Raw genomic sequence first — 11,154 nt, 5'->3', positions numbered from 1 at the left:
TTTTTTTTTTTGATGCAGCAAAACTGTCACCTGAACAATAAGAATAGAAAAACCATTTTACTTTCCCTCTAGTCATTTGCCATGCATCTACCTTCTAATGCAACCGAATTTTTCCCTCTGGACTCTACACCAAATGAAACTGCCATCTGCGTAGCTTACGTTTGAATATGATCGAAGCTAATTTCTTTCTTATTGGAAAACATGTTTTTGGTAAATGTAGGAGTTGAGTAGTTCATGGGATATCAAAGCACTTCCTACATTCTTTTTTCTTAAAGAAGGACGACAAGTAGACAAACTAGTTGGAGCCAACAAGTCAGAGCTACAGAAGAAGGCAGCTACGATGGCTATGTTATCTAAGGCTCCTCACTGACTCGATGTAATTTCCATTGGCTGCATCATCATCATGCTTCATCATCATTGCTGCAGATGTTGGAGAGCCAGTGAAAGACGAGGAGTTATAGCTTTTTCAATGCCAAGAGTCATGTATTTGCATAGCTTCACGGCTTTTTTAAGTGTTTGATTTTCCCTTTTAGGGAGAAATGAGTACCGTTTGCATTGAACATTATCAGAGAAAAAATATAATATATGAATTTTGCGCGCGCACTCTCATATTGACTACTGAGCAAGGGAAAAAGCTTGCCTGTAGTTAAGCCTAAAGCTGCTCATGGATCACCTGGTTTTGATGTTATAATGGTTGTGACTCCTTTGTGAGCTGAGGCTCTGGGAAATACGAGTTTGAATAGATAGACTAAGCAAATTAACAGTAACATCAATGTGCCCCATTGCAGTAACATAAGTTTCATCTTTGATATGTTTATTTAGCTAGTTCATTTTTGTCCAACTTTTAAGCAGATCAACTAATCGGAAGGATTGTAAAAGAAAATAGATAAATTTGATTTACGAAACGTAATTGAACCAACGTTATTTTTAAATGTGGCCATTCATCTTTTTTCTTTGGAACCAGAAACTTGTCCGGATTCTGTAATTAACACGGGTTTAATATAATGATCATATTAAGAGGATCATAAAACTACTTGGCAGGCCCTGGCAAATTCGAATTCTATTTAAAATCAATTGTTGGGGATCTATTCATCTTCTTCTTCTTTTTTTTCATTTTCGCAATAACTGAGGGATTTGTTCATCTCCATTCACATGATAGTGTATCCACATTTTAAACTCAGATTCCTCGTATTTAGAAGGCAACCTGCAATATGATGTTCTCTTCCGCCATTAGTGAAGCTCCACAAGTCATGAATAATTCTCATGCATATGGCGTTTTGAAAAAGATCCAAAGAATATATCCTTGGCGCTTTGAGGTAATTATCACAATTTGATCACAAAATTCGACTTCAATTCTTGCAAAGTACAAGCTGCCGGTACACTTTCGAAAGTGAATGTTAGAGTTTGTATATGTCTAGGTAAAAACATGTTACTACAAATCTCACGTTCATAAGTAATTCTTATGCATACAATGTTAATTCTTAATCATCATTATAGTTCTGTGATTTGTGAAATCTATTTTAGATAATTCAATTTAATTAAAAAACATTGATAATTTAAAAAAATTCAAATGTGAATCTGTTAGCTTTATCTTTATATGAATTGGATATTTTTATATATATAATATATATATATAAAAGATATGAAACTGGTGGATATGAAACACTCATACCATAACATGATCCTTGTCTCTCGAAACTGGATACCAAACTGCCCTCTCTCCCACGGATTGCTTGAAGATGGATACAGCAAAGCAAAAAAGGAAAAAGGGTCCCTCAAGCCTCAGCTTAGGAAGTTGCATCCAACGTCAAAAGCTGCAGCTTTAACGAGCAAGCCGAAGAGGACGAATGGCGCAGAGAAGAAGGGGCTATGGTCGCTGTCCAGTTCATACACTGCACATGGTGGCCACTTCTTTATCATCGACTCTTGTTGCTCTCCTTTCACCACCTTATCGTGCTTCGTCCTTATGTACACGCGCCTAACCTTCTCCACTTCCCCTTCATCGTCAAATCGCGCGCTGGTTATAGCAAGAACCGGCCCGGGCTTCAAAAGCATTGCAGCTAAGATTGAATCCTGAAACCCAAACACCGTTTCTGCAAGTGAAATTATTGAATTGATAGAACCTAGCTGTTTTAGATATATAATCTAGGTTTTCATGTTTTCGCAACAAAATGGGGGGCACTGGCTAGATATGGTCCTACTTGTAGAAAAAGCAGATCTAGAAATTGAGGCCTGTGGGGTATACTCTACAGCAAAAAGGTCCTGAGAAAGTGATAAAGGGTTAAACAGTTTCGCGGAGATTGCAGGTTTGTCCTAGCTGCCTGCTGATGCTTTTTTTCTAGTTTTTAGAGAAATTTATACCTCGTGGGGGCTCAAATGGTATATGATTTTGCGTTGAAACTCTTTCTCTTCACCACAGCACTGGTTGGGGGCTTATCTGTTCCCAGTCCAAATCCTAGCTCGTACACATCCCCAAACTCAGATAAGTCAGGTATCCCCTGCTTGAAACATATTGCATACATTTGTAAGTAACTGAATCTAGAGTTTAGGAGCCACAGTAAAAGTTAGCTTTCTGAAGTCAAGAAATGCAAGCAATTAGGATTCACTGGTGATTATTTGCCCCTGGTCAATTGTTGGCGCTACATTAGACTCGGACACAATAAAATTGTTGTCATTATTTATCAGTGGAGGACAAAGTAGACTTGTGGAACAGGGCTGTCGGATATAATTGCTGTTCAGGTTAAGAAAAGGAAGAAAACAAGACATATAGCGATTTCTTGCTTGGAAAGGGGATAGCATGTCTATAGAAAATGCTTATACAGCTATAATGATTAATACAATGTGTGTTGTGGGGTTTAGATGGAACGAAATTTCTTGATATAGATAAGCACAGTTCGAAATGAAATAGTATTACTTAATTAGGTGCAAGAAGCTAATGATTGTGAATGAGTTAGGGCATAATGGATGGGGGAAATTTTAGCACAGGTTAGGGTAGATTCCTTTCATCATTGTTCAGAATCAACCGTACGGAGGAGATGTGCACACTAAGTCAAAATGCATGAGGTGAAATAAAGATGACTTTTAAAAACCATTTTTATGGACCCTGATAAAAATAACCGTAATAATTCACTTCACTGCCAATGGAGGAACACTCAAAGAAAGAGAGAGAAAAAAATAGGGCAGGCCAAGCAGGCATTGTAAGGGCCTAAGCGGTCTTCCTTGTGAAGGCTAACGATGACATAAAGCGTTAAAAAACCGTCTCCTAGATAAGGTCAAGAAAGAAAGGGCGGGAAGAAGGGAGAGAGGAGAGAGAAAAGACAGAAACTCCCCATTTTAAAACAGTGGCTACTTTGTTTGTTTATGGGGCTATTATTCTTATGAAAAGAAAAAAAAAATGTGAGAGAGTAGGTGAATGCTTTGCATAACGGTAGTAATGAACCTCAGCCTTGCCTAAGAACCCAATAATTTGCAAGACAGTTGGAAGCCAATTACTTCAACATACCACCATCAACATCATCCTTGCTGGAAACCTTCAATATTCATACGTCAGGCAACAATGGGATCCCAGTATTGGAATCACTGGCTCATCCCAAATTTTCTTATTTCGCTCCCAAATCTAAAGTCAAGATGTTAAACCTTCCCGCTTACATGTTCTTAACCTCTAATTCTATTTGATTGGAGACTTTCAAACTCACAACTGTTTCCCTGCAATTTTAAGCTCATACTTGGTTACTTGACTACTCATATCTTAAGACTCACATCCTCAAGTGTGCATATCATTATTGGTGTCAAGGTTAAGGTAGACTAATAAAAAAGAATGAAACATCAAAACAAGAAAAGTATAAACGGTTGAATGAAAAGGAATTACATCTTTCATATCCTCTTCTGTCTGGTATCCGAGCTTGAGCATAGTAGCTGCTGTATACACTGCTAATCGGATCTTGTTTGAAAACTTATGACAGGCCTGAGTAATACTCAACCCTCCTGCGCTATGTCCCACCAATATCACCTATTTGATATGATAAGCACTTTAATTCAATTCTGTAAAGAGACAGACAGATATGAAAGAAGAGGTGGGAGCGAGATGATGACCAACCTGTTCATTCTCAGGCAAAGCGGACATGAAATCCATGAGAGGCTGATTGTACTCATCAAAGGAAAGAATAGAATCGGCATCAGATCGATCAATTCCAGCACTCTTGAGGTCTATGCATGAGACCTTGTAGCCAGAATTCTCCATAAGGCACCGAATTTTATACCAGCACCAACCTCCTCCTCCTATGCCATGTACCAGAACGAAGTGCTGCTTCAATGGAATTGCTCCTGTTTCTGTCATGCCGACCCCTTCCTCTCTCACAGTCGCAGGTATGGCTTTCTCTGCGCTCACCAACATTGCACTTACCTCTCAGCTTTTCTGCTTTGAGCTCTGTTGGTTAGGATATATGCGGGGCATATGTGGGATGAGATATTGTGAATAGTCAGTCTCATAGGGTCGTAACGTATGGTTTTTACTTTGCCAGTGGGGTTACAGTCAACATATACCTCCATTGATTTTTTTTTTTTTTTGGGGGTGTCATTTTGCATCATGAGAACTTCGGGAATGTGATTTGAAACGTAATAATTGCGGAGGAATGTAGATAAGTTGTATAAAAACCTTAATGTCATGATCAGTATTAATATTATATATGTAAGGCTTTTTAAGATGAAGTTTTGCTTTCCCTGAAGCGAAGGACGTCCACGTGTTTGATTGCTGTTAAATCTGTAGTCATAGTCACGAGACTATTTTTGGGATGATTCTTATGGTAGGATGTGTCTGGTATGCAATGAATTAAACCAATTGCAAATTGAGAATGATGGTAATGAATATAATTCAATTCATAAATAAGATTAGTTGTATAATGTACTGGGGCTCCGATTCGCTTGAAAATATACCCTTTTTTAGCGAGATATTAGGTGGATACCGTGCTGTACATGGGTTGCATTATTTACTTTCTTTTTCCACCCAATTGTTGCATATTTATCTATTTATTACTGCTTATAGATAGTGTTATTTATTATAAATTTTATATTTCAGGAGACACTTTTTCTTGTAAGTTGTATGGAATTTGAAAAATTGATGGCATTATTTGTAACCTATATATTATAATTTGTTATAGTTTTTAGTGATACGGATGATGTTGTATTAAGTTAAACTGATGTTGATCATATATTGACCACTGTTGATTAAGATTGATAATTTGATATCGATTCAATTAAAATATATAATTAAATACTTAGAAAACCATATTAATGTGAAGTTTTGAGCGACACTTCTTTTTTCTCAATTTTTTTTATATTGTATGGAATCTATTTTTTTAAAAAAACTATATTGAATTATACTATTTACAAGAAAAAATATGTATAGAAAAATGAGTTATATTGAATTCTTTAAAATTTTGTTGAAATTGAAAAATAATTTATATGGAAATTTTCAATGACCTTTTTGCTTTCAATTTCAAGAATAATTATGAATTATGAATTTTAAAATCAAAGAGAAAGTTTGTGTTATTTTAAGCATGCGGTTGATGTTGATTACAAACTTTTGCGTGTAAAAGCAATTTCGTTGCTAAAATCTCAAGGGGGATAACTCTTCCTTCCGATAGAAAAAGATAAAAGGGAAAATTCAGATTTAATTTTAGTCAAAGTTTCTAAAATTCTAAAATTTTATTGCATATATAGGGAATTGAAATGAAATTAAGGAATGGACTAAAATGATTTTATTATTCCTAATGAAGTTAGGCATATGAACAATTTATATAAGGAAATTTATGATTAATGTATGAAAAATAAACAACTGATGTAAGTGAAATTTGCAACTATTATTAATAATATAATATTATTATAAATATAAATAAGTAAAGTTAGGTATAAACAACTTATATAAAAAAAATGAAGAATTAATGTATGAAAAATGAACAATTGACAGGTGAAATAAGAGTTACAAATTTATAATGAAAGTTATAAATTTTGTTTATATCAATTGTTCATTTTTCATACATTAAGTATTAATTTTTTTTATATGAATTGTTTGTACACGTAATTTCACCTAAGATAATGAAATCATTTCAGTCACTTTTTTAATTTCATTTCAATCTCTCATATATACAATGAAATTTTAAAATTTTAAGAGTTTTAATTAACATTAAATCTAGTCAAGAGTTTCTCATTGAAATTTTCCCTAGAAAACACTCTTTTCACCAAAGAAAAAAACTGTAATTTTAATATTTTATAAAAATATATACATTATATTTTAGGGTAGTTAAATTTTTGAATAATTAAGACTAATAATCTATCTTAAGTTTTTTGTCTCTTTTTTTCTGGTCTTATGAAACCATATACTCTTCCACGTCAAATAGGGTCATAGAATTTTATTAATACGAGAAGCTAACTACATTAAAAGAATTAAATTGTGCCGTGTACAATGATTTTCCCTCATGGAACCGATCCGAGGGGACGATAAGTATCTTTCATTTTCTTTAGTGTTATTATTTATTTTTTATTATTATTATTTTTTTGGTTGGGACATCTAGAAGGTTTATTATATTTACCTCCTGCGGTTCTTAGAAAGCAATAAACAATGCAAGTTTATTATATTTGCAAATTATATTCCAGAAGCAATGTTTATTATATAAGTGCCATTATTTTATTTTTTTTGGGTTGTTGGGTTTTTTTTTTTTGGGGGGGGCTACTTCCTTAACTAATGCAAGTTTATTATATTTGTAACACTATGATTTGTCCGTAACACCTTTTGTCCTCTTTTTTTTTTTTTTTTTAATCTACGCATAAAAGTCTGTCTCTCACACAAACTAGGCTGGAATGATGACCACTTGATATGTTTAAAACTAAACCGAATCGATTATATCTGACTAATTCAAATCAAATTAATATGAACTGATTAAAACCAATATATAATTAGGTTTGGTTTTTAATTTAAATAAGCTGATCGCTTTAGTTCAAGGTTTCAGTTTTGGGGACCTCCAGATTTGAGCTAAAGATAAACCGATTACATCAGTCTAATTCAAATCAAACTGATATGAATTGATTAAAACCAACATATAATTATGTTTGGTTTGATTTTTAATTTAAATAAATTGATCGATTTAGTTCAAGTTTCAGTTTTGGGGATTTTCAGATTTGAGTTAAACATGAACCAAACCAATTATGGGTATGTAATTTTTTAAAGGGACAAAAAGCCTAATCCGCCCAAATCCATTAACCTGTTCACTAAGCTCATTTGTATCATTGTAACTAGGAGCGTCGTTTGTAATCAGTCAAAATAGGAAATATTAGCTGTTTGACCACCAGCTCAGTGAAGGTGTTTACTTTGGTTTTTTTTTTTTTTTGGGCCAACAAGGTGACTATTAATATTTTAGGTTGAACACTTTATTTCTTAAATATAAACCAACAAGCAATCAGTGAATCTCAGTGCTCACCGTTCACAACCGCATTTTGCAACTTTGAATGTTAAAAGTCGGATAACGGTAAAAAAAAAAAAGTATTTATAATATCAAATAAATTCAAACATCTTACAAAAAGTATATGATAATATAAAAAATGAAAATTAGTAAAGATTAGGGGGAAAAAATATAACTTGGCCGAATAGCTAAAAGAAATCTTGTATTAAAAAAATATGGACCAAATTTTTTAAAATTTAAAAATGTGACCTATTTACATTGATATATAAAAGATTTATTATTAATATATAAGAAATTTATTATTAAAAATTTATAAGGCTTTTACCATTAATATGCAACGATATATCATTGAGAAATATAATAAACTAGTTATAATGTAAAATATAATAAACATTAGGTTGTTTGCATGATTTGGTCATATAACATGGGCCTTATCTATAAAAACTCCTAAAAAAACATACTCCTTGTTCCTATTATAAGGCATCTTTAAAAAAAAATATTAGTCTTTAATATAAATCACATAGAGAGATGTTAAGTAACATTCTTCAATAGCTAACTACTAAAAGGATAATTTAATTATATTCCATGTTTCTGTGTGGCTTTGAATGTTGTGTTTCTCTCTCTTTGATAGAGCCAAAATTGAAATGTTTTTTAATTTTAAGGCATAATAAATTAATCGTCTTTTCTTAATTCTAGTGGAGTAGTTAAAAATAAATTATAAGGACTAGAGGCAACCGATTCTCATGAGAAAACTGATCAGATTCCAAAAATTCCTTACATTAATCTGTTCAATTCAAGTTTGAGCCACATTCAAAACAAATTAAACATTTAAACACCCTATTGGCCACAATAGTGCACAGTGAATATGGATGGAATGGAATTAGAAGATATTGACAATATGGTAGAAGGTAAAAATAAAATATTTTATGGGGAACAAAACTAGAATCTTTCCAAAGCAATCAAATCTACGAGAAAGTACAAATTTTAAGGGGAATTGGGCGAATAGGATTTAATTATGCGATAAGCAAGTAAGGCATAAAATCATTATAAATATTAAGAGGCCAAGAATACACAGCCCCGTTTGAATATTCGTTAGAAAAATTGATTATGGAAAAATTATTCATATGATTGATTTTGCTTATCATTAATTATGTTATATGGGTATAATTGACTAATAATATTGATTTTAAGCAGAATTAAAAAGAAAAATTAAAAATTGAATTAAAAATTAAGTAAAATCATGGTTTTATGAAAATATATTTAAAGGAAAAACTTATATACTTAGGCTTGTATACTAAAGGTGCTTGTATCCAATTAAATTAAAACATGTACATCTTTTATAGATTATTTTTTTATAATAAATTATTGTTATTAATTAAATTAATACATTAAGATCCACATATCATGATTTAATTAGATAGAAGCATATTGAGTATATAAGGCTAAGTACATAAGTTTTACCCATATTTAAACACCCTATTACATGTCAAAGTTAATTATGAATTCAAAATCATTGTTTTCTTAAAAATATACATACCATATTGTATAAGTTAAAATTAATCGTGAACCCAAAATCATAGTTATTTTAAAAATGTCTAAACACCTCTACATATGCAAAAATTAATCATGAATCCAAAATTATGATTATCTCATAAGCCACTATCACTTGCTTTTCAGTACATTTTTTCAACTATAGTTTTCTAAAAAATTATCCAAAAATCTTATAAACTATTTTACAAATAATTTTTTTGGTTCATAATTGATTTTGGCATATATAGATGTGTTATTTTTAGGAAAGGGTTAAGTGTCATTTTTTTTCATCCCAAACTTTTTGCATAGGGTTTATGGGTATTTTAAACTCAATTTTGAGTTATTTCTTGCCCTTGAATTTTAAAGATTCAACACTTCATTGTCCTATCATGTACACAATGCTTGTTGATCATTGTCTACTTAGCTAGACTTGTTTTATTGACTTTTTTTGGTTCACATGGCATTCAAGTAGATGCCCAAATTGATTCGTTTTTATCCTTAAATATTTGCTTATGAAGATCTAGTGTCTTGAACTCGATTTTTTATGTCATTTTTTCCTTTAAACATTTAAAAACCCAACCACACAAACACTAACTTGGTTGCCACATAGCCAAAAAAAGTCAACAAACTACGTCCAATTCAGGCAGATATTGGTAAAAAAATTGGTTTATGGACGGCAAAATGATCGAAAATCGAGTTCAAGACACTCGCATGCCCTATGCACAAGACCTTTAACCTTGTAGGAAAACATGGTTTTTGATTTATATTTGATTTTCACATGTAGCATGAATGTTTGGATATATCTACCTTCTATTGTATTTTGCATTGGATGGTTATTGTAGTTCTATAGTAACCATCCAACCTCTTTTTCATTTTATTTTTTGTAGTAATTTTTAAATTATTATATAATAAATAAAAATAAAAGATTATAAGGCATAATATTAGGTGGGAATAGGACCCAAAGTGAAAAAAAAAATGAACGATGAATATGGAACTAATACTAAAAAATCTTTTGAGATCACACTATATGATATTTTTTAAAAAATATACTTGATCTAAAATGTAGGGATGTTGAATAATTTTTATAATTATATAAATAACCATGGTTTAAAATATGTAAGTAATTTTATTTACTCATCCCATTTGCATTTTATCTATATTTAAAAAATTAATCTTCTATTAAAATTTATAAATTGAACTCATTAAAATTTCATCTCCCCTCTATTCCTTAACACAACAACTAACAGTTAATATCCCATACATCACACGGGTATAAAATTTAATTTCTTTTGATAAAACTATGATTTTGGTCTTTAGAATTGATTATTGGTGAAATCCAAGCAAGCACATAATACACATACAATATTGAGAAACAAAATGAAAATATGAGGGCAACAATTCTCACTAGATTTGCAGTTTCTCCTTTATCTTCACTACGGCATATGAACTAAATTAATATAAGTATGCTATCTAAAAGCTCTAATCACTTAAGTAAGTGATCAGGGATTTAAATTTTAGTCCTCACTCAATATCTTCTTGGTATTGATGGAGTTTATTCCTTATTTTTTTAAAAAAAATTACTTATAATTCCTAAATTTATCTTTTGTGGTTGAACAAATCGAAAAAAAGACAAAGCAGTTGGTAGGCACTCGTATGTAAGAAAACTTTATTTATATGTTTCAATCAAAATAAATTAAGTGTATGATCATTTAATATAATGGTACATTTAAAAAGAAAATAATTACATTAAAGTCTCACATGAAATAATTAATTATTATAAAATTTATTGATGGCTGAATTATGTGTATGTTTAATTTTTAATTTATTAAAAGTTCACTTCCTAAAAATTTACATGACAAAAGTCAATTGTTATAATAAAATTTATTTTTTAATATATTTTTTTTAAAATTTAGTTTGATAAACTAAAAATTATTTAGATTAATGATAATTTATACTTTTGAATATAAAATGATAAAAAAGAATATTAATTTATCATAACTTGTAATTATTGTTATACAAATATAATGTATTAAAAATTCTTAAAAAAGTGAAAAAAATTAAAATAACATGAAATGATAAGGGAGGAGCAAAGACGGGAGTCATGAGAAGAGATGACAAAATGATAAGGATATCATGATCAATACCAGTTATTAATAATCTCATCCTCCAC

At 31.0% G+C, this 11,154-nt stretch overlaps 1 long non-coding RNA gene and 1 pseudogene across 1 annotated transcript; one reads left to right on the top strand and one right to left on the bottom strand.

The window, feature by feature from the left end:
- Positions 1-1,697: 1,697 nt before the first annotated feature.
- LOC129299485 (methylesterase 17-like) lies at positions 1,698-4,393 on the bottom strand (annotated as a pseudogene).
- Positions 2,067-5,166, top strand: LOC129299486 (uncharacterized). The gene is made up of 2 exons (XR_008590582.1): positions 2,067-2,306; positions 3,963-5,166. It is a non-coding gene; the product is annotated as an uncharacterized LOC129299486 (long non-coding RNA).
- Positions 5,167-11,154: the final 5,988 nt, after the last annotated feature.

Source organism: Prosopis cineraria, unplaced genomic scaffold (assembly GCF_029017545.1).
Source record: "Prosopis cineraria cultivar Desert tree isolate PC_DT_omini unplaced genomic scaffold, ASM2901754v1 PC1174, whole genome shotgun sequence".
NCBI lineage: Eukaryota > Viridiplantae > Streptophyta > Magnoliopsida > Fabales > Fabaceae > Prosopis > Prosopis cineraria.
Note: the sequence above shows the minus strand (reverse complement) of the source record. Positions and strands in the feature narration are given on the sequence as shown.